Source organism: Diadema antillarum, unplaced genomic scaffold (assembly GCF_040938485.1).
Source record: "Diadema antillarum isolate AM-2024a unplaced genomic scaffold, OU_Dant_1.0 seq00001481_RagTag, whole genome shotgun sequence".
NCBI classification, from domain to species: Eukaryota; Metazoa; Echinodermata; class Echinoidea; order Diadematoida; family Diadematidae; genus Diadema; species Diadema antillarum.
In genome coordinates, this window is record NW_027272220.1 from 247,666 (window position 1) to 269,807 (window position 22,142).

General features: G+C 37.2%; 1 protein-coding gene across 1 annotated transcript in view; it reads right to left on the reverse strand.

Annotated features, from left to right (window-relative positions):
• The window catches only part of LOC139709929 (RAC-gamma serine/threonine-protein kinase-like), a 99,532-nt gene extending 86,544 nt beyond the window's left edge, over nucleotides 1-12,988 (reverse strand). Inside the window, exon 1 of the mRNA XM_071621884.1 lies at nucleotides 12,850-12,988. The gene's annotated coding sequence lies outside the window, so the exon portion shown is untranslated. The remainder of the gene's footprint in view (nucleotides 1-12,849) is intronic.
• Nucleotides 12,989-22,142: the final 9,154 nt, after the last annotated feature.

Here is a 22,142-nt window from a genome sequence, read left to right on the forward strand (position 1 = left end):
TTGCTCTTTTATTATGCGAAAAAAGTGAAAATATGTTGAATTTTCTTTTATATTTTCTTTATACTGTTGTACGCATATGACTCACAAGCTGTAGTAGTCTCCTCATCCAGCGGTTCCAACACAAAAATTTAAAAAATTCATAACTTTTGCATCGATCGTCCAATTTTCCTCAAACTTTCAAAGATGTGTTCTACTAATACTGTTGCATTTTCTCAATCCTTATGTTTATGAAGGTGAACTTGTCCTTTAAAAGTTGACATGGAAGAAAAATCTGCCTTGGGATCGTTATCTTCACATCAATTCATACCAGTGCTGATGATGAGAAAATAGTCACCATGACAGCATTGCACAGTGAGATGGCGCTACACAACGCCTTACCCCGCGTTACGACGGTATCCCAGTGTACAGTGTGCCGAATCATATATCATATAATATAGAGAAACGTATCGGGATGTCTATGAGAACAAGCTGATACATTCTTCATACATTCAGAAGACAATACAGGTTGGTATGTGAAATGAAAGTCTCTCCTAAATCTGTATGTTTGCACACAATATGTAAACGCGCTTATACTGTATGTACACAGATGAATCTAAATATTATATAAATTAATCAATCTCCAATGAGACAGGGCTGAGTTATCTAAAAATAGGCACACATCAATAAACTTGATAAGGTAACATATTCTTGCATGCAATTTGTTGGATAATGAATGAGGCAAATGTCAAGCAATGTCTTGCCTGCATATATATCGCAATAGTGATTAAAGTGTTAAGTTCATTGACCTTTTAACCTTTGATCTTGTTGGAATTCACCAATATTTGAACTTGGGCATCTTTAGATAATGTACCTGTGGTGTGACTTTTGTGGTCATTACAGCTCAAACCTGTTGAAAGTTGCTGAAAGTAAACCACAATACTGTGAGTAGTGTACAGTGCAAGTCAGGGAAAGTTCATTGACATTTTATCTTGACCTTGTCAGACTTTGATCTATATTAAAACTTGACCAGCATCTTTACCGGTATGTTAAATGTATCTGTAGTGTGATTTTGGTGGTCATAGAGCTGAAAGCTGTGGAAAGTTATTTTGAGTACACCAAATTGTTAACAAAGACATCGCTGCTGCCAACAACAAAAACAATGGAAAAGTGACACCTACTGTATATCTCCCTTCCACTGCGCAGGCGAGACAAAACCCGTCAAATCTCATGCACACTGATGGAAATATACCAACTTGTATTTGAATAACTCATATAATTTGTATCTTCTATTCAATATGCTTGATAGTTTAAGTACAATTTATGTTCAATTTTGAAAGAAAGCAACGACATGTAATCATGCTACATGACAGAAAAAAAAAAAATGTGGGCTATGTGACATCAGAGACTTAATACATAACAAGAGAGTTCAAACCTACAATTGTAGCTTTGAAGTCTTTACAAGATCAACTACATTTGTAGATCACAGATTTTTTGACAAAAGATACAAGCAGCAAAGCTAAGCCTTGTTCCTGAGATGAAAGGGGACCAACTCATCACTGCCACACAGAGCCTCTGTTCATCGAAAAAGACATCTACCAGCCACCACCTTTCTGGCTATCAAAGTGCAGGCAATACTATTAGTGGCATCCATGAAGTACAAGTGCCTCTCCTTGAATCTTACAATATTCCCTTCATATTTAAACACTACTGAAAAGGCTTCAAGTACAAATCATTAAATACTGCATTAAAAAATGGTTGCATGACTTTATGCCACTTTCGAGGAAAAGACAGAGGTGTAATATGAATGATTTCTAGGAGTTACCCCCTCCAGTATGTAAAAAATACATGTAGGTTAGTTCATGTGATGTCTGCAGATGCGACCCTGTTCGCACGTAAACAAGTTACAAAACAGGGACGGTGACACATGTGAAATCCCCCATCACAGATGAGATTTGCCCATGGCTCTGTGGGGGCTGCATGCAATTTGCATGCTCACATACAAGCGTGCATGTATATAGTATGCCTGCACGAAAGGTGTACATGTGTAGGTGAGTGTGTTGGGGGGGGGGGGGGGGGGTGGTTCTTATTCCATTCCAGCAAGGGAGGGTGTGGGGGGGGGGGGGGTGTAGAATGACATGGTAAGGGAATTCACAGCCTGCTATTAATGCTTCTTTTCCTGTTGACTCTTTGCATCAAATTTAGTTCCTCTCACTGAATGGCTGGGGAATCACATTCATCACTATCTTGGCAGCCGCACTGCGGTAAACAACCCCTGGTATCAAGAATAGGATCCATTAGGCAACGGCCTTTAGCAGTAGCTTGATGTACCCAAGAGCAAGCACTAAAAGAAAACACACCATGGCTTCCCATATCTTTATGCCTTTCATGTTTATTTCTCTTTTTCTCTCTACTTTTCAATGGTCTCTCATAGCATGATTAAAAATGATTTGCATTCTCAAAATTCTTTACCACACTGCCCATCCTATTTTTCTTTCAAAATTTATTCAAATGAAAATATTGCAATCTTTCAATAACCATCAATTCCTCTCTCTAGATCTCTCTTTGCAAGAATGAAAATACCAAGAAAATATGCAATGTAGATTGAACTTCTGTGGGATCATAGAGAAACCAAGAACATATTCTTCATTCTGAGAAAAGAACAATTTCAGAATGAAGCTTACAGTACAAAGTTTTTGCTGTTTCTGCTTGTGGAATATCATAGTGTCACATGATACTTTTTCTAATAGTTCAGTAAAAATGTCTTGTTTATGTAGGGTATACAAAGCCACACACACTGGCTGCTGGTGACATTGTATTTACAGACCTCAGCTAAAAAAATACCGTCACAAGAACAATCAAGTTACAGTATGCTTATCCCATCAGCATTATACATAACACATTTGACGTGGTGTAATGAAGATTTAGCAGGTAGATATTTCTGACACTATGATACGGACGTTGTTCATTATGCTAGCATTAGATTTCAGGTGTTGTTGACTGCAATGTTTTTTCCATTGCCAACAAATAGGCAGTGAACTTTAAAAACAACAAAAACAACAACACCAGAAGGGCAATAATCATCTTTGTTGAAGGTCAAGCAACTCATTCATGGCCAGAAATAGTTCTACTCTAAAATAATTCATCACTTTCTGTTGTAATATGAAGGCTGCATAGCTAAAACCCTTACATTGTCTGTATTTCAAATCAATGAAGTGTTATTTTCTGAGAAATCATACATTTGAAATTAGGAACTTTTTTTTTTTCTGCAAATTAACAATGCTGCATGGTGAACATGGGAGGGAGTGAGGAAGATTGCAGGTATGGCTACAATACTGCTCAGTAATAATGCATGCTTGTACATTCTACGTCACTAGATAGGCATAACATTTGGCTGGTAATTTGGTAACAACCGTGTTATGATGTATCAGAAATACACTGCATGGGCTTACAATAGAAAAGAGACCAGACCTAGGCAGTTTTTAACCAATAGGGACATGATACTCATATCTTTCTGGCACTGACAAAAGAGACAGTTATCAAATTGTGATTTGTACACCTTCTTTCATGAGCACACTGTGATAGTTGTGATGACTGCCTCAACTGTAGCCCTATCTACTCATATCTGTGTGTGCAACTTGCTCTTTGTTATTGGCTTTATAGAGCATAATACTCTTATAAACATGATGTAAAAGCAGACTGACAATAGTATATAACTGATCTTGTCAGAACCTGATGGTGTGGTAATGTGTACAGTATATGTATGGTTTCCTGGATATATGATTATAATATGTTAGACTCTTTTTTTAAACCAAGAATTTGAATCATAGTTGATACACCAACTATTCCAAGTACAACATATCATGCCTCTGTCATTAAACCTCCCCAGCCCCCAGCCCCCACCACCCCCTTTGCTTTCAAATACTAAAACATGCCAAATTTCAGCATGTCTAGCTACAATAAACAGCCAAGATTAGAATCATAAACAGGGGTATCAGGGAAGACCAGGAAATGGGGGTTCTGCTGCAGCTTTCAGGGGTCATGCTTGTGTACGTTGTACATATAAATATCCAATACACAGTATCAATCGTGTTGGCCATGTGTTGCAGAAAGAGCACAAATGACAAATAACTTTTTTTCAGCTAGAATCCTACAGATTTTGCTTTTTTATTTTGAGGTGTACTTGTAACACTCGACATCCCTGCTGTAGGTAAACTTTTCCAAAGAGATTACATTTCACCCAAAGCATGAAGTGCTGAGGGAGAATATTGAATTGAGGGGGAAAATATCTCCCAAGGGACTGTTACACTGTAGGTCTTATATCACAATGATAGACAAGGCAATATTTGTTATCACATGGTGTACATTTTCATACAAATCATATCATTCTTGCCTTGGCAGCCTCGGCAGTCGGGCACATTCTGGAGTTTTAAAAACACTATGATGTACATATGTTGCTCACCTGATATGATGTCACTGCTCTCAATATAATAATTTCCATCCTTGCTACATTAGTCAGTCACGTGACACTATTATGACTAATCACCAACCAGTATGCAGACCATTATAAGCTTTTATGAAATCAACAGGGAGTGGAAATTGTTCACTTTCAGACTTCATACGAAACCTCTAATAACTTAACTTTAAAGTGGAATACATGGATATTACTTTTATTTTTCAAACCACCAAGAGACATAACACAAGTTGAAAGAAGGAAAACCAATTTCAAACTTTAACAGTTACAAGCATTGTATACTGTACCTTTCAAGACAATGCCTGTAGGCCTATATTACTTGTCACATAAACACTTCATATTACCATCTTTGAGAACAAAACTGGTTTGAGCGACATAAGGTTAGTTGTCTCAATATATTGGGGATAACATAAAAATCCAAAGAATTGATTGAATAAATTTCCAGTCATTCCATCTTAACCACTCATGAAGATATAATACAAGTGTAGCTGCTGCTCATATTCACCCTTGCAGTCCAGTCAGCAACTTGTTTTTTCTGTGAAGTCAAATAGCATTTTTGAATACTGATCCTGCCCTAAAAATAAATTACTACCATTGAACACATATACTGTAAAACCAGAAACATTCACGCCATGAAACTTTTGCAAAGTGCAGCCAATGACCTTTTTGTGAAACTTATATGTGAATTGCCAGCAAATTACATTGTGCAATTGTACAGGCATTCAATGCATTGTGTAAACAAAACCTTTTGTGTGAGTTTTACTTTCGCAAATCTTGGCTCCTCGCAAAATTCACTAAAGTTGGATGCATGTGAAAATCTCTGATTTTACATTAAACAGAGTGTGACAGCTTAAAGGACAAGTTCACCTTCATAAACATAAGGATTGAGAAAATGCAACAGTGTTAGTAGAACACATCAGTGAAAGTTTGAGGAAAATTGGACAATCGATGCAAAAGTTATGAATTTTTTAAATTTTTGTCTTGGAACCGCTGGATGAGGAGACTACTACAGCTTGTGAGTCATATGCGTACAACAGTACAAAGAAAATGTAAAAGAAAATTCAACATATTTTCACTTTTTTCGCATGATAAAAGAGCACTTGACTTGCCTCTTTCTAAAGGCAGGGGGAATAATATTACCCATAACATTTGTCGGTAACGAGTCAGGGGAATGTATACTTTTTTCAACAGATGGAATTTTGCGAAATTCTCTTTATATTTTCCTTATATTGTTGTACGCATGTGACATCTAAGTTATTCATACACTGCAGCAGTCTTCTCATACAGCGGGTACTGCACAAAAACTTCAAAAATTCATAACTTTTGAATGGATTGTCTGATTTTCCTCAAACTTTCAATGATGTGTTCTACTAATATTGCTGCATTCTCTCAATCCTTATGTTTATGAAGGTGAACTTGTCCTTTAAAAATGTTACTCTCATGTACAGGTCATCAACCTTTGACCTTGATGTTTGACCTTTCATTTGCAAACGTGGTTCGAAACACGATTCTCGGGGTGCAGCACTTATCTAACCATCATGCAATCGCGATTCTAGTGTTGTCACTGCACAGCTGCTTTGCGCCGTTCAACCCGAGAAGTAAAGGTCAACTGCGTACCACCAAACTACATTTCAAAACGCCCTTAGAACATTGACGTTTCAAATCGACATTTCTAATCGTGTTTGCATTAAAACACGGTTGCGTTTATTTAACCCCCGAAAATGCCTCAAACCCATTCAGGATCGTGATTCTACCTCCGAAAATTTTTAGATAAATGTACCCTATGTCCCAAATTCTTCATAAAATTGAATCAATTCATGATACCATTCTTCAAGTTCAAGTCATACCTCGTGATAATCTGCCTCATCTCATGCAGTTTGTGTTCACGGCAAGCGGAAAAAAAAAAACATATCAGACCTTTTTTCCCCCCTCATGAGTCAATTCGCCCGCATTAGGCCCGGTGAGGGTGACCAAGGTCATGCTCCAGTCATTGTTCAGGCATGCGCACTTCTGAGATATAATGTGGTCTGCTTGCAGCCAAGCAATTTTTTTTTTTTTTGGGGGGGGGGGGGGGGTGGGTTTGTTAATAAGAGTGAGCAAGGGCGATTAGCACCGACTTCTGCATCACAATGTAAAAACTGCTCATTCTTTGTGTGCGAATGTGTCAAACTTCTCAGGTAACTGGGTTAAATCATTTCTGTTTTAAATTATGTGTTTATTAAATTATTGCATTCAATCATTTTATTATGCCTACAAGGGCTGCTATGTAGCCATTGGTCATTTAACATCACGGCTCCGTTTATCAAAAGATAGAAGCGATTATAAATTTCCTTACCACACAGGCTGCCATAGACTTGCACCATAGAAATCAACTATATAATCATATACACTCTTCATAAAACAGGGCCCCAATCACCATCCATGGGCATTATATTTGCATGTGCTGTTGTAAGGAATCTGTGCAATGGAAGCATTTCCTCTGAGGGAGCTGGGATATCCGGGCTGAGCAAACCTCGTACAATGATAAAACTAGATATCAGAGTCCATTCATCAATTCTTATTATAGAACTAGTAGAGAAGATCCTGTGATCTGATTGGTCGAGAGTTGATGTTGATTTTTTTTTTAATGGCTTCATGTTGCCTCACTGATGATAGCCACTGTAAACATGGTTATCATGCACTATAGCAAGAGTCAGTGCACTAAAGCAAGCATTCACATACTCAGTAAAGTAAGCTATCCATGCATCAGTAAATTTGTTGAGTAAAAAAGCATGAAGCCAGTAAATTTTGTCCAGTAAAAAAAACATGATGTCTATGGCAAGCCAAAACGAAATAAATCCAACAGACCTGCCATTACGTTACTTGAACTAAAATGGGACTTCTGGCAAAAAAAAAAAAAAAAAAATGTCCTCCCGATAAAACATATTTAAAACGCATGCCTTTTTGTGCATCACCTGGAATAGTGTGCATGCGGTAACGATGGAATTTAGTCTAATTTAAGCATTCCATAGTTACCTTCTGCACATAATTCCACTTAACGCACTCAGACCTGTGCATCATTTGTATACTACTTGTCACCCTGGAGTGACAAGACTTCATATCTCACAAATTATGAATTTTGAGGAGGGCAAACTTTTTAATTTTTGCAACATTTTTGCAAAATAACATCAATGTTGATGCCAAATAATGTATAAACAATGTTTAGGATCACATCAATAATTGCAATGTTTTAAAACTCACAAAGTATTTTTAATAAATTTCATTTCTTAATTTTTTTTTTCTTTATTGAGTAAGGATGTTTAAGAATACATACCAACTGAGATTTATGAGGTCTTGATACCCTAGAGACGACATGTAAACCTCCATGAGGGAAAGTTCTCTCATGGCACTCATGCCATGACAGGTTACTGAGAACTGATGCTACCAGACTACGCCTTTGCACAGTTGTCTCAGGACATTGAATATTGACTTTGGTGTGTTTTTTTTTTCTTTTCTTTTACAGGGAATGGAACACATGTAGAAGGCAGCTTCTTAACTTTGATATTAAACTTATGCTAGAGTTCAGAGCAGGCCTACCCAAAATATTTCAAAAGAATAATCAATAAATGGCACATTACACTTCCTCATTGCCCATGGTACTTCTTACTGATACTCCTGAATAAAATCAGGATCCCTAGCCATGCGGCTATCTTTAGTTCTAGGGAATTAATTGAAATATTTTAAGTCTATTTCAAATCATATTAAGAAATAAATGCTAGATTCAGACAGTACTATAGGAATTCAAGTTAAGGATGCTTATAAGGGGAAAAAATGGCCACTTTTGCAAGAATGCAACTCTTCCATGAAAAAAAATAAATAACCAGAAAAAATTCAGATCATATGTCAATGTTTATCATCAGAGATTTGCATTATATATACCGGCATATTGCATGACACACATGCCTGTCCTCTGGGCTCTGAAGGATAGTTTGCTGAAAACAGAGGGGAAAACGCAGCTTCTCATGACGTATTACAGTATTCTGAATTATATTCGATTATGATTCCATGTGGCACATAAAACACAGCCTCCGAAAAGCTTACAGTTTCACTTTGCATACTTTCATGAACATTTGAATTGCCATGAAAGGCCATGCATTACCTACATTATGTATCATTAGGTGTTGATACAATGTCATGCATCTTTAAACACACATTTGTAAACATGCACACACACACATAAATCCTCAAATGACTAACTTTCTTCAATAACATTAAATTTGGTTTCTGAGTTCAAGACTCATGAAATGGTTGCACTTAATGAAGTTGAGTCATCTTACGATTTAGAACTGTTTATATTTACACAAGTTCTGATTCAATTCACGATCACAAGCCATATTATCAACTTTACCATATCATCAGATTTATCATATTTTTCAGATCCAAGTGACACATAATACAAATGCAAACACATAAATACATACTCTTACCAGAGGCCCTTGGCATTGACATTGCACATGTCCATATGTGTCTATGCTTTAAGAAAGACCATAAAATGCACAGAGAGCACATGACAAGCACTGAAATGAATCATAATCACTTCATAGTAGCATCAGTGAAGGGGTTTGTAATGTACGTGGTTCTGCTGAAGCACAAACCGCGACAGGTCATGCGAACTTGCTGATACCACTTCCTAATGCCGTTCTTGTCCGAAAAACCAAAAATCACCCACAGTGGTCTCGTTCATCACTGTTCAGCTTCAGCACCAACCAATTAGCACTTTCCTATCATGAACTATGTAGTATTAAAACAAAGGAGGTACTAGATTACCTCAAATCACAGCTCCTCTTTTATGACAAGCATTAGGCCTATATGCAAAATCTTTGCTTACCACCAAAAAAATTATGAAACCTTTCTTGACCCCTGTTGCATTCTGACAGCTTGCTCAGTCTTTGAAATCCCTCCTTCAAAGCAGTGCTGGAAGCACAGAATACTGTAAAACACAATATTTTCACGGCATGAAATTTTCGCGAATTGGGGCCGACGGCCTTCTTCGCAGCATGAAATTTTCACGAGTTGCCTCTAACATTCAATGTGTATAGTGTAGACAAGAACTTTCACATGCATTTTAATTTCGATAATCTTGGCTCTCGCGAAATTCACGAAATTAAGATGCACACGAACATTCCTCGTTTTACAGTAAGTAAAACAAACAAACAAACAAACAAAACTTAAGCAAACTTCAGACAACCAAACATACTGTTCATGTGCAGAGGTAGGCCCCTTGCATTGTGTGCCATCATATTAATCAGAAAATTATGAATCCATCAGTACTTCTTGCATGAAAATCCATCCTGACATGGGGGAGTTATGACAGGTCATATGAAATATCATAATTTCCATCAATTCATGTCATATAATGAATCATGTTATAACGGAATGGCAAAATACTGCATATCGATGTTGTACAGTACACCATACATTGGAAAGAACAGGTCTTCTGCTAAAAAAAAATCCAACCAATGGCATGAGTACCGCGGCATGCCCATATAAGTAGAATAATTGTACTTGAAGGTTGCATATATACCAGCGCTGTAATATAGGGGCAGAATGTTCTGTGTAAGCTGCTGAAGAACTTCTGTAGTCCAACATAATCTTCACAATCACATGCTTTTGTATCAACCAGGACAGGACTCTTCTATATTGTATTTGCAATGTTTGTTTCACAACAGTGACCTCATTGATCAGCAGCAGTACACATTCATTCATGAAATAGAATATTGTACAAAAAAATGCTATCTACATTCTGTATTATTTCTAGTACTTGTCTTGACTTATTGAATCATGTAGATAGCTACCGATGAATGTGCTCATTATAGACTTACATGTATTCGGTTTGAAAACAATGTAACTTTTATAGGTCGGCCATAATGGGGGGGGGGGGGTGTGATTCAATGGGGTATGCAATGAGGCAGGTGCATTGCTATGCCAGTGTAAAATCAATCATTGTTAGGCACACTGAAGTCCCCCAGTTATAACTAAAATAAACATTAACATAAAAACAGCACCAAAACCAAACCGGTCTATTATACTGAAGCACTGAAGTACCAATCTACTTGTCAACATATTTCATTTTGTCAAGTCAACATGTAATATTTTATTCTACCCAGCAATACCACAGCAATTATATAACTACAGTCATACTTCAGTAACAAACACTACTTTTGTTGTTGATCATGTAGGTTATTCCATCCAGGACATTGGCCTCATAATAGGCTCTGATCAGTCAGAGTTCTATATTTTCCTCTCACAGGAAGTAAAGTACAGAGGATGCACACCTGTTTCACACAGTGTTACACAACTAGGACGTGTGTGAAGACTATCCATATTCAAAATAGCTAGACGGGAACCCCAGGTTTTCCTTTTTCAAAAAAAAAGGGGGGGTGGGGGTCCTCTGATATTCCAATATCCAGAAAGTGTAGCATCTAAAGCTACAATAAAGAGAGGTCTGTTTGTTTTTTTTTTTTTTGCACAAAGTAAATGTCAAAAAAATCAAAAAAAAAAAAAAAAAATAGAGCGTGTTACCTAAAGGACTGGATACAGCTGTAGGAACCAGATCAATATCCTTACCACTGATGTATGTCAGTCTGCAAGCTGCCATGTTAAAGCCAAAACATAGTTCTGGTACGCCTGCAAAATTTGTCAAATTTCGCTCCCAAATGTGAATGTATGCCTAGGAAATGTGTGGAATAACACTGTAATAACAAGATTTTTGATGGGTAACGACGAAAATGTGAAATATTAACCAAAAAGGTTCAGTCTCAGAACTTACCCGAACGGGGTCAGGCTAAACTCAGACTCGGGGATAACTTGGCCTTGCTTTGACGGCGGGCCGAGTTGTATCGGTTGTCCCTCCGGATTGTACAGTGTTGTACTATGGGAGCGGCCTGTATAAACTAGCACTTCACGTTCTGGCTACTCGCAGTAATGGTCCGAGTTGTTCAAACGCGCGCATCAAAAAACCTCTTTGGCATGCATGCAAAATTAGTGTACGCCTATCAAGCACCTCCAAAAACAATCAAAGACGCTTGATAAACAACAACAAAAACTTCAAAGACAGCGCCTCTCAGCAACTGAGGTGATGTGTGTATAGGCTTGAGTACCGCGCGCTGTCCATTTGTTTGGTACAGGATTAGCACGCACTTTCCTGTTTGTTCAGTTAAGCCTCGTTTAGTACTATACAGTAGAATATGGCGATCACGAACTGCGTGTAAATTGTCTGAAATAGGGTCGAGTTTTCCCCGAGACCGAGTTAGTCTGGATCCTTCTGGAATAAAAGTCGGTTTTCCGACTTTTATTTTCCTCAAAATACTCCCAAAATGACTCATCATCCCGGCAAATCGCGTCAGCCAATTAAGTTTCTTTGTAGACTCTTTCGATATATTGCAAGCAAATATGAAATGGTGCCAGACAGGTTCTAAAACCCTTAACCAAAACCACTTCAATATGCTCACTTCTTCAATTTGCAACTACGTACCAGTACATCACTTTAGACTATGTCGGTATAGGAGCCATTGGAGTTTAGACCTTCATAGTGTTTTCAAGATATTTGCTGTTACTGCATGTTGTTGTTGTTTTTTGTCAATGACAATATCAAATTAGTTTGTGACACTTGTACCATGAGCTTTTGTGATTGCAATATTACAAAATGTATTGTGTATGTTCACTTTGTGCCATTGTCATGATTGTGGGGTTTGCGACAAATTTTGTATCAACTTGCTTGCATGCACTAGCTTGCATCAACATTTTACACTGCAATACACTCAGCTCAGGGTAACAATAACATAACAACTCAGTGTATATGGAACAAGCTCATTGAGGAAGAACTTAGTACAATAAGTTGTATTTCCACCATGGCATGCCATATACGCATTTAAACACATTACACACACACACACACACATACATATCACACACTCATATCTCTACACTATACTCCACGTAAAATCTGCATAGCCAGCATGCAGAGCAGTACATGCAGACTAGACTATAAACGTAATCTCTTCTCTAGCCTTGGCTTTCATGTCCAGACATAAATCTTGCACTTGGGGTGACTTAGTGTTTTGCAGATACACAGGAATGGTCTAACAGCACAGGGCACACTGATTTCAAAACCCATTTACCAGTCAATGTACATTGTACTACAAATAATTAATAGATAGATGAAGCACAATACGTGAGCCCCTAGATTTTCACCACGTACTGCACTGGGCGGCTCTACCCGCGCCCGCTACTTTGGCTATGGGGGATGGGACATGGGATGATGGCCTGCGATAGAAAATCGTGTGTGCATGTACGGCTGGACTGGCCTGCCCCTGCCCAACAAAATCATCCCACAGATCAACAATTATTCATACACTTACCAAATAGATTTGAAGAAATTTCGCTCTCACAGGCAAAAATAGGGACACCGTTGGAGGTGCGCATGAGAGTCCGTATAATATTAAAAAAAACAATTTTGATTAGTGCTGTTGGTCGCTCAGGTTGCTCTCTAACTTCGGATTTTCTTCCTTCTTCCTTGTTGATTTGTAAAGGTACGGTGTGACGTCATTCGATTGAATCCACGTGACACATCGCAGCCCTTTGATCTGCATTGAGTGAGCCCGCTATTGCTCACTGTTGCAAAGTCATGGAAATTGTACTAGTAACCACACTACCAAAGTACAGGTGTAATTGAAGTTTAATTCTTGTCATGTCAAAAACACATTGAATATTCATTAACCAACTCATTTTCGAAAAAGAAATAGGTACATCATTTCCGATGTTCTTATTAGATTAGATTAGATTAGATTTTATTCGACTCTTCCGACCCCATTCCGAGTATGAGAGTACAACACATACATACAAGATATGGTCATTACAATATCAAGAATACATGTTTGTGATATATTACAATGATGTATATAAAATAGTCTATACCTACTAAACATATATACAGTGATATACAAATTGGCAAGCTAAGTTAACTAATCGTATGAACCATACGACCTAACAATCGTGACATACAACTACTAGAGATCGAGTATCACTGCTTAATTTTTCTACCACTATACGAGTTACAATATTTTCAATATATTCTCTTATTCTATGGGTATCACTTTATCATACCTTCTAACTTCGACAGGGGTATACTGTAAAACACTTCAAAAGTGAGACATTTCTGATGGATCATTTGGGGAAATTGTCAATCAAAGACGTGTACTAAATATCAGGATAGGAACCGAGCAGGGGAAGGAATATCCCCTCCCATTTGCTGAAAGTGACAGATCTGGTGCGCACTCTTAATGAAATATTCAGAATTTTGTCAATCTCCAAAGTGCACTAAAGTATAAAGAGGCGTTTTCCCATTCCCACGACAGGGAGATTTTTCATTTTCGGAATTGAATTTCAACGATCTGATGCACACTTTCGTGAAATATTTGGACAATTTTCAATCAGAACAAAAAAGAAAATGTTTCCGTTTCTCGAAAATTATTTGAGGACAAAATTATTATGTTTGACCCCCCCCCCCTGTATATTTTCATGGGGGGGGGGGAGGAGCAACTGTAGACTGTCAAATACCAAAAAACGATGGAGTCAAATCTAAAATATGTTGTTCCATCTTTTGAACGAAAGTGCAGTATGTTCCCTTGTGTACAATACAAAATCATCTTAATGCATTTTCATGTTAAGTTTTATCATTTCAGTACCTCCTTACATGCATTTCTTTCTGCAGTTATTGAACTCTTTATTAAAAAAATATGTGATAAGTCAATTATTGTTTATTATTTACTTAAAATGCAGAAATAAAGTTCTTCCTCAGATAAGGAAGCAAATCAGTATTATTTTGACTTTCGTTTTGTATTTGTTTTTGTTTTTTTGTAAAACGGTCTTATGGTGTCATGATGTCGTAGACCTATTTTCATAAATACAGCACTACATCTTGTGTTCGTCTTTAGGTCTATACATTTTATACAGAATTTTTTATGAAACATGACGGATATTCTTTCTTTCTTTCTTAGTTTCTTTCTTTCTTTCTGTTTTTCTTTTTCTTCTTCTTTTTCTCCTCCTCCTCCTTCTTCTTCTTCTTCTTCTTCTTCTTCTTCTTCTTCTTCTTCTTATCTAAATACCGGTAAGGTAATTTCGTTGAACGCACATCCATGATAGAGAACTCCCCCATCCCCCTCCCCCCCCAAAAAAAAAAAAAAAACGGCACTTGAGATCAGCTAAAAGTCATGTCTTTCACCATCTGTCATCATATATATAGTCTTTATAAATCTACCCCATTGAGCTTACTTACATATTCTGACACATACCACTTAGTTTTCTTTTATATTGTTTTTCTGGTTGGGTCTATAGATGGGTAACATCAATGACTTTGAGTTAACCTTGTGTAGGCCGAGGGTGTGTCATCAGCGTCGATAAGCACAAGAAATGTTGACGCGAATTATGGCCAATATACCATGAGAAATATTATGTGTGTGTTGTTTCTTAGATACATTGAACTTACTGAAGCGCCCCACATCCATCTTGGGAGTGTACCATGTAGAATGTAGTCGGCAAGGGTGAGGGGGCTATAATAATTCGCCCTTAGTAACGCAGAAATGACCGTAGCTCTGTTTTAAAACTGTTGAGTGATGTTGCATATAAACTGCTGAAGGAGGAATATTATGCCAATCTTGGATGACCCTTTGGCTGAACGAGTACTTCCTGACGTCGACTCTCAAATGTTGCTTTTAAATTTTGAGTTGGTGTCTTCTTGAGCTCTGGTGTGTAGCAAGTTGGAAGATTTCTGTTGGGTTGATTCTGCCTACTGTAAAACAAGGAATGTTCGCGCGCATTTTAATTTCGCGAATTTCGCGAGCGCAAAGATTCGCGAAATTAAAATGCACACGAAATTTCTTATCTACGCTATATGCTGTGAACGCCAGTGGCGATTCGCGAAAATTTCATGCCACGAAAAAGGCTGTCGGCTCCAATTCGCGAAAATTTCGTGCCGCGAATATAATCATGTTTACAGTATGTCGTTGAAGATTCTGTATAGGTTTGAATAAGGTCTGCTCTTCTTCGTCTACCTTCTAATGCCAAATACGGTGAGGTGGAGTTTCTGGAGTCTTCATATGGGAGATGTCTAATGCTCGGGATAAGTTTGGTATATGTAGTTCTTTTCTGCACACCTTCTAACAGTTTAATGTTCTTTTTGAGGTGTGGTCGCCACACCTGAATACAGTAGTCAAGATGGGGCCTAATCAGCAACTTATAAAGCTGCATGGTTATTTCTGGACTTCTGCGTTTTACCATGGTAAGCGTTCGGTTTGCTTTCTTGGTTGCTTCTGCATGCACATTGTTTCGCAACTTTTAAGTCATCTCTTATCCAAACCCCCAAGTCATTTTCTTCTGTTGTACACTTCCTCAGTGTTTTTCCGTTAATTTGGTAGGCCTACTCATGTTGGGGATTGTGACGTCATGACCACAATGCATTACAGAACACTTTTCGACATTGAACGTCATTTTCCATGTGTCCGACCACTCTGTAAGTTTATCTAAGGCTTCTTGTAGTCAGTGTTGTCTATCTTGATCTGCTGCAACTGAGTTGGAGAGCTTGGTATCGTCAGCAAACTTATTGACTGTTCAAGTGGTCTCATCCTCCAAGTCATTCAGTATATACTACGAAATAGGCCTACATTGATAATAACTATTGGAACCGCACTTTGAACTTATATTGTTCTTGTGTGTGTTTGTGTGTGTAATCGCATTGTCCTTCAGCAATGCCGCATGACTAATAATACCTATTCATGACAACTGTAGTAGTAATAGTGTAGTAGTAGTAGTAGTAGTAGTAATAGTAGTAGTAGTAGTAGTAGTAATCATCATCATCATCATAATAATAATAATAATAATAATAATAATAATAATAATAATAATAATAATGATAATAATAAATGGGTGTTGGTATTGTCAAACGCAATGGGGATTAAACCAATCAACAATATAATAAAAAACATGAAACTTGAGGAGCAGACAGGTATCAACAGCGTCAATTCCAAAGCCAAGATTCCAGCGGTTTATTATCAATTACGATAACCACCGTCCAATTAATGGTCTAATACCTCATTCTATAACTCCCAACTAATATTTTGATAGTTCCAGGTATAAATGGGACGCAAATCGACGTCCTCCATCTTCAAGAATGTTCTCTGATGCAAAATAAAAGACGGAGAAGCTTGTTTTACTTACTAAGTATTACTTTTTTGTGGCTTATTTTGTTTTGTTTGTTAGTCACAGTTTTGTGTTATATACGTGGTGACTCTCATCAAGGAGGAATTGGCGAATATACATGTTGTGAAGGTGACGCCGCTGTCACGTGATGAGAGAATGAAGATTGTAAACATTTTGATTGGTATTTTGGTCAGTATTTTGTGTGACTTCTTGCAGTTTTCACAGAATGGAAAGTTGGTTCTGAGTGACTTTGATGAAGAACATTGCAGGAATTTCCACTAGTTTAATGTTTTACTAGAGTAGTTTAGCTCTATTAAGCCCAAGCTATTTTGACCCTTCCAAGGCCCAAGGGGGGGGGGGGGGCACATTGTGCCCCCCCCCCCCATGTACCTTTCTTATTATTTGTTGTATCATCGTCATATTTGGCACGTGGGTATTTATAGAGCTCATACTCTACATGACCGTACATTTTAAGTTTCTCAAGGTTACCCATAGAGGGCGCTCTTTACCAAAATATAAAGAAATATAAAAACATTAATTTTTTTTTTTTTGGGTATAATTTCTTTATCCCCAGTATATATGTCTTTTATGGTAGACCAATCATTTTCAGATATGCCACGAATGATAAGCAAGTGAAATCTTATTATTTGTTATGGTTGAAATTTCTCAAGGTCACCACATGGGGGCGCTATTTATAACAACATAAAGAAATACATTATGTATAATGAGACCTGTGCCTGTGATGAAATGTTTGGAATAGGTACATGTATATAGTTATCACATTTCATATTTGCATAGTATTGGAATTTTTAGTTTGCAGATTGTTAATATGATAAACTATTGATATTGCAGGCATAACTTGGGTGAATGAATCAAATTGACACAAAATATAAGGGCAATCTTTGGAAAATACTTTCAATTATCTCTATAGGATTGTTTTTATCCCTTTGTCACATAAAAACAAAGGAAATAATAAGAAAAACATTTCAGGACCATAATTACTTCACATTTTGCTTCTTCAGCAAATTTCAGCCAAGAAACATCCATTTCATACACTGTAATATTGTTACTTGAAATTGGAACAGAAAAAAAGATGCAAAATCTGACCGACATGGTTGTCAGTTATGGTTGCCATGGCAACCAGCAATATCAAATAAAACTAAATTATATATCAAAATGCTCGTAATAAGACTTTAGGAAACGTCACCAAATTTGATTGAAATTTGATTAAGGGCGAAGGGGTAGCAAATGAAAATCTCGTAGGGGTACAATGTGCTCCCCAACCCTTGGGCTTAATAGAGTAATTAGATGGAATTATTACTGCTCAACTTGCAAGTGGACGGTCGCAGGTGCACGTCACGAGTTTGACACCACCGAACCATACAGCCCACGAGTCAACTGCAACGTCCACGGGACCGACACAGCGGCCCCGTAATGTCGAACCCTCGTGGGCTGTTTTTACCCAGTGTCAAACTCACGGGCCTTATTTGCCTAATGTTGAACTGATGGGCTGTATGACTCGTGGTCTGTATGACTCATGGACCTTTTTTCAGTGTCGAACTCGTGGGCTGTATACAGTGCGACTCGTGGGTGTCGGTCTCGTGGGATGACTGCGTTATAAACACCCATGTAATATAAATAAAGTAATGGCGAAATCCACCGTAAGTCAGGAATGATAATATTCCTAAACAATGTACTACAAAGAAAGTAAGAATGTGATAGTACCGTAAAAGTCTTATGCCGTGGGGATTTATGTCGAATTATAAAAATGTTTGAAGGGAATGATAATTTCCGTTTATGATTCTGCGGTTGAAAGTTCAGTAATTTAGTAAGGAAAGTTTAGTCTATTATAGGCCTAGACGGGTAAAATGACAAGGAGATTAAAGTATAATAAAAATGCATTCACAATAATTTTATCGTATGTCAGATATGTGAAACCTATTTTGTTAGGTTGATCTTAATAACTTTATTGAGAGCCACTTTAGACATGCTGCAGAATTGTATTTTATGAGAGATATAAACAAAAAAGCTCCATGAAATAGTAACAAAATTATTTTGATTTAGACTAGAGATTATGGGACGCCTTTGCGTCAAGAGATTATCTCAACTTCGGTGTTGTCTGCCATGCATGTCATCTGTGTGTATTGAGACAATGAGAAGTGAATTTCGCGCTCTCCCGTTGAACGTAGAGCAGACAAGGATAAAACTCGCATTTATGATGTTCGTCTGATGTACTAAAACGCTACAAGGACGGCGACAGCAACAACAACGTGTCCTGAACAACAAAAGAACAACCGATCGACAACATAACATTACAAGACCTTTATCTATTTGTGTGTGGTTATTCTTTGCGTGGATGTGTGTAAGCAGTGATATGTTGTTGTTGCTACTCTTTTGGGCCCAATCACTCAAGAAACAGTGTGTGTGTATGTGTATGTGTGTGTGTGTGTGTGTGGTGTGTGTGTGTGTGTGTGTGTATGTGTTTGTTGTGTGTGTGTGTGTGTGTGTATGTGTTTGTGTGTGTGTGTTTGTGTGTGTGTGTGTGTGTGTGTGTGTGTGTGTGTGTGTAGACCTATATGATTATATAAAACTCATTTTCACGCTCATACATCAGCAATCGATGTTTTTGTCAATATGTTTTGATTCGGTTATATTCGGGAATAGGAAAAAAAAACTTATTTGTCACAACAAGCCCTATAAGGATGACTGTAAACCAATGACCTCACCCTAGTGTTTGCCGCCGCGTGATTACAGGATCAGAGATCATCTTCTTAAAGCTGCGTATAGCTGTTCACCACTGGTCATAACAGGGTAATCATATCGCTATTTGCAATGCAGTTACAACAGACAACAAAATAATCATGTTCTTTTGCACTCGCTATACAGGCGTTGGTGACTTGATCATTGTTTTAAAGTAAAGTTCTTAAATCGTTGTCGGTAACATGCAAAAAAAAAATGTGTTCAGGTGTTCACCGAAATTCTTTGAAATTCGTTGAAAAGTTCCATAATTTGGGAGACCTTTAAATGGAGGGGGGGGGAATTTAAAGGGGGCACTGTCTGAGTCCGAATGGTAATTTAAAATCATGTACTAATAAGGAACGCACGTTTGTGTAAAGTCTTCGTGTGTATTACTAGTCATATATACTTGATATATTTCATGTTTATATAATTTGTTGTAATATCCAATGTACCAAAATTTCCTCTGTGGACAATAGAGTAAATCAATCAATCATTGTCAGTCCATTTTCATGCTTGCCTACTGTCGGATTCATGGGCCTTATTTGGGTAGTGTCGAGTTCATGGACTGTGTGACTCGTGGGCTGCCCCAATGACTCATGGACCTATTTTCAATGTTGAACTATAGTAGGCTGCATGACTCGTGGGTGTCGGTCACGTGGGATGATTTTGGGTTGTGCCGGGTAAAACACATGCATTGAAGAACCGATGTAAAGACGCCCGGGAAAGACGCGAAATCGTGTCGTGAAACCAAAATCCAGCTTTAGTGCTACAAAATAGTTGTAAAAGAAAAATTTGAATCAGTATATAGTCAATAGTATCGTTAAATATACAAAATGTGAACAGTAGTTATAATAAGAATGTTTCTTTCGACTAAACCGTCATGGTTCAGTGGGGAAAAATAGTGATATCTCCTTATATTTTAGGCTTTATAATACGAAATTTGTATATATGGTAGGATGTTTTGTGCTACAACTGACCTAGACATATGCATCAAATGTGATATCTCGAACATTTTTTTTTATAACTGCTCCCAATGGTACCATTAATAGATACAAATGACAATGCTAAAAAAAACTATACATCATTCTGGGTGGAAAAGCAACAACAACGACACATACATCCTTTCATAAATTCGTTTCCGTAACTGTCATATCAACTGATTTATCAGCACGTTATAACACAGATGGTCTCACTGAAAATGTAGATTTTTGTACCCTCTTTAACACCCAGAAACAAATAAACACAATAACAACTGAAAATGATGGAAAGATAAAACATAAAAAGCAACACCAAAACAACGACTTACTTCCAAATACAACTAAAGAAAATGCAAAAAAATCTTTTACATTATATCATCACCTTACATTACCTCTATAGCAGATGCATTCCCATAGTTCCTCTTTTTCTTTCCTTTGCACTCCGTATCAAATATTTCGTTATACGTCATTAAAATTTGCAAATTCCCCTTCTGATCCCGCTAAATATAAAACATATATAATCATTAATATTATTGCGTTCGATTCTTTAATTTTTAACTAACTCCCTGATATAGCTGTGTAAATAACTTCCCAACAAAAATTTTCCAATTCCACTAAACTCAGTTTCTGGATAATAATTTGCCACAATTCCTGTCATGCACTTTAATACAATCTCTAAATACATGCAATTACAAACTGTATCAACGCTTTGATTGCAAAAGGAACAAAGATAATCCGTAACAAACCCAAATTTCAGCACATGAACTTCTGTGTAAAGTGTCCCATGAAGAAGTTTAAACTGGAATTCCCTATAAAGCTTTGGAACACGAGTCGTAACTCTTGATCTGAGTAAAATCTTGGATTACTATTGGTGAAAAAAAGAAAAATTACTCTGTCCATCTCGTACTTCCAAGTGATATGACTGCTCTAAATCAATTACAAAGTACTCATAAGTCTTTCTCGAAGATTATTATGTCACAAAACCTAACCGCTTTTCCATATAATTTCACCCAAATGGCCTGATTAGCCTGATGACGTGTGGTAGATACCCACTATCAACTTTATCTTCCGCTTTTCAAAATTACATTACAAATCCTCCAAACATACTCGATTCTCCCACTGCATAACCTTGCTTTTTGAAAATACCATGGGCATGCGATCGTTCTATGCCTTTTTTTCATAAAATAACGGTAAAGTCGATAAACATTTTTCATATGAAGATTTTCATTTAGTATAGTATCTTAATTCTGAAGAAAAATGTGAAAACACTATTGAATATCATGTGATTCATATTCCCATCTTCTAAATTTTGCAAACTTCCAAAATCCTGCCACACGTGTAAAAGCTCTGTATTAAAAAGTTGGTTCTCAAGAAAATAATAATTGTTTCCTAATTACAATGAACATTCCAACCGACAAACAGGCATATATACACACAGAAATACACACACGCACGCACACATACATATATATATATATATATATATATATGTGTGTGTGTGTGTGTGAGTGTGTGTGTGTGTGTGTGTGTGTGTGTGTGTGTGTGTGTGTGTGTGTATAATATCTACATATATAGCTGAAAGCTGGTGAGGTAAACACAAGGCTTATTTATCATTGGGAAATTGGACAATTTCAGCATATGTGTATGGGTGGATATGGATATGTGTATACATTTATATGCGCATACATCATAGAAAAGTATTTATATTCAGGAGTTAGCTGGAGGTTGACTCAATATAATGA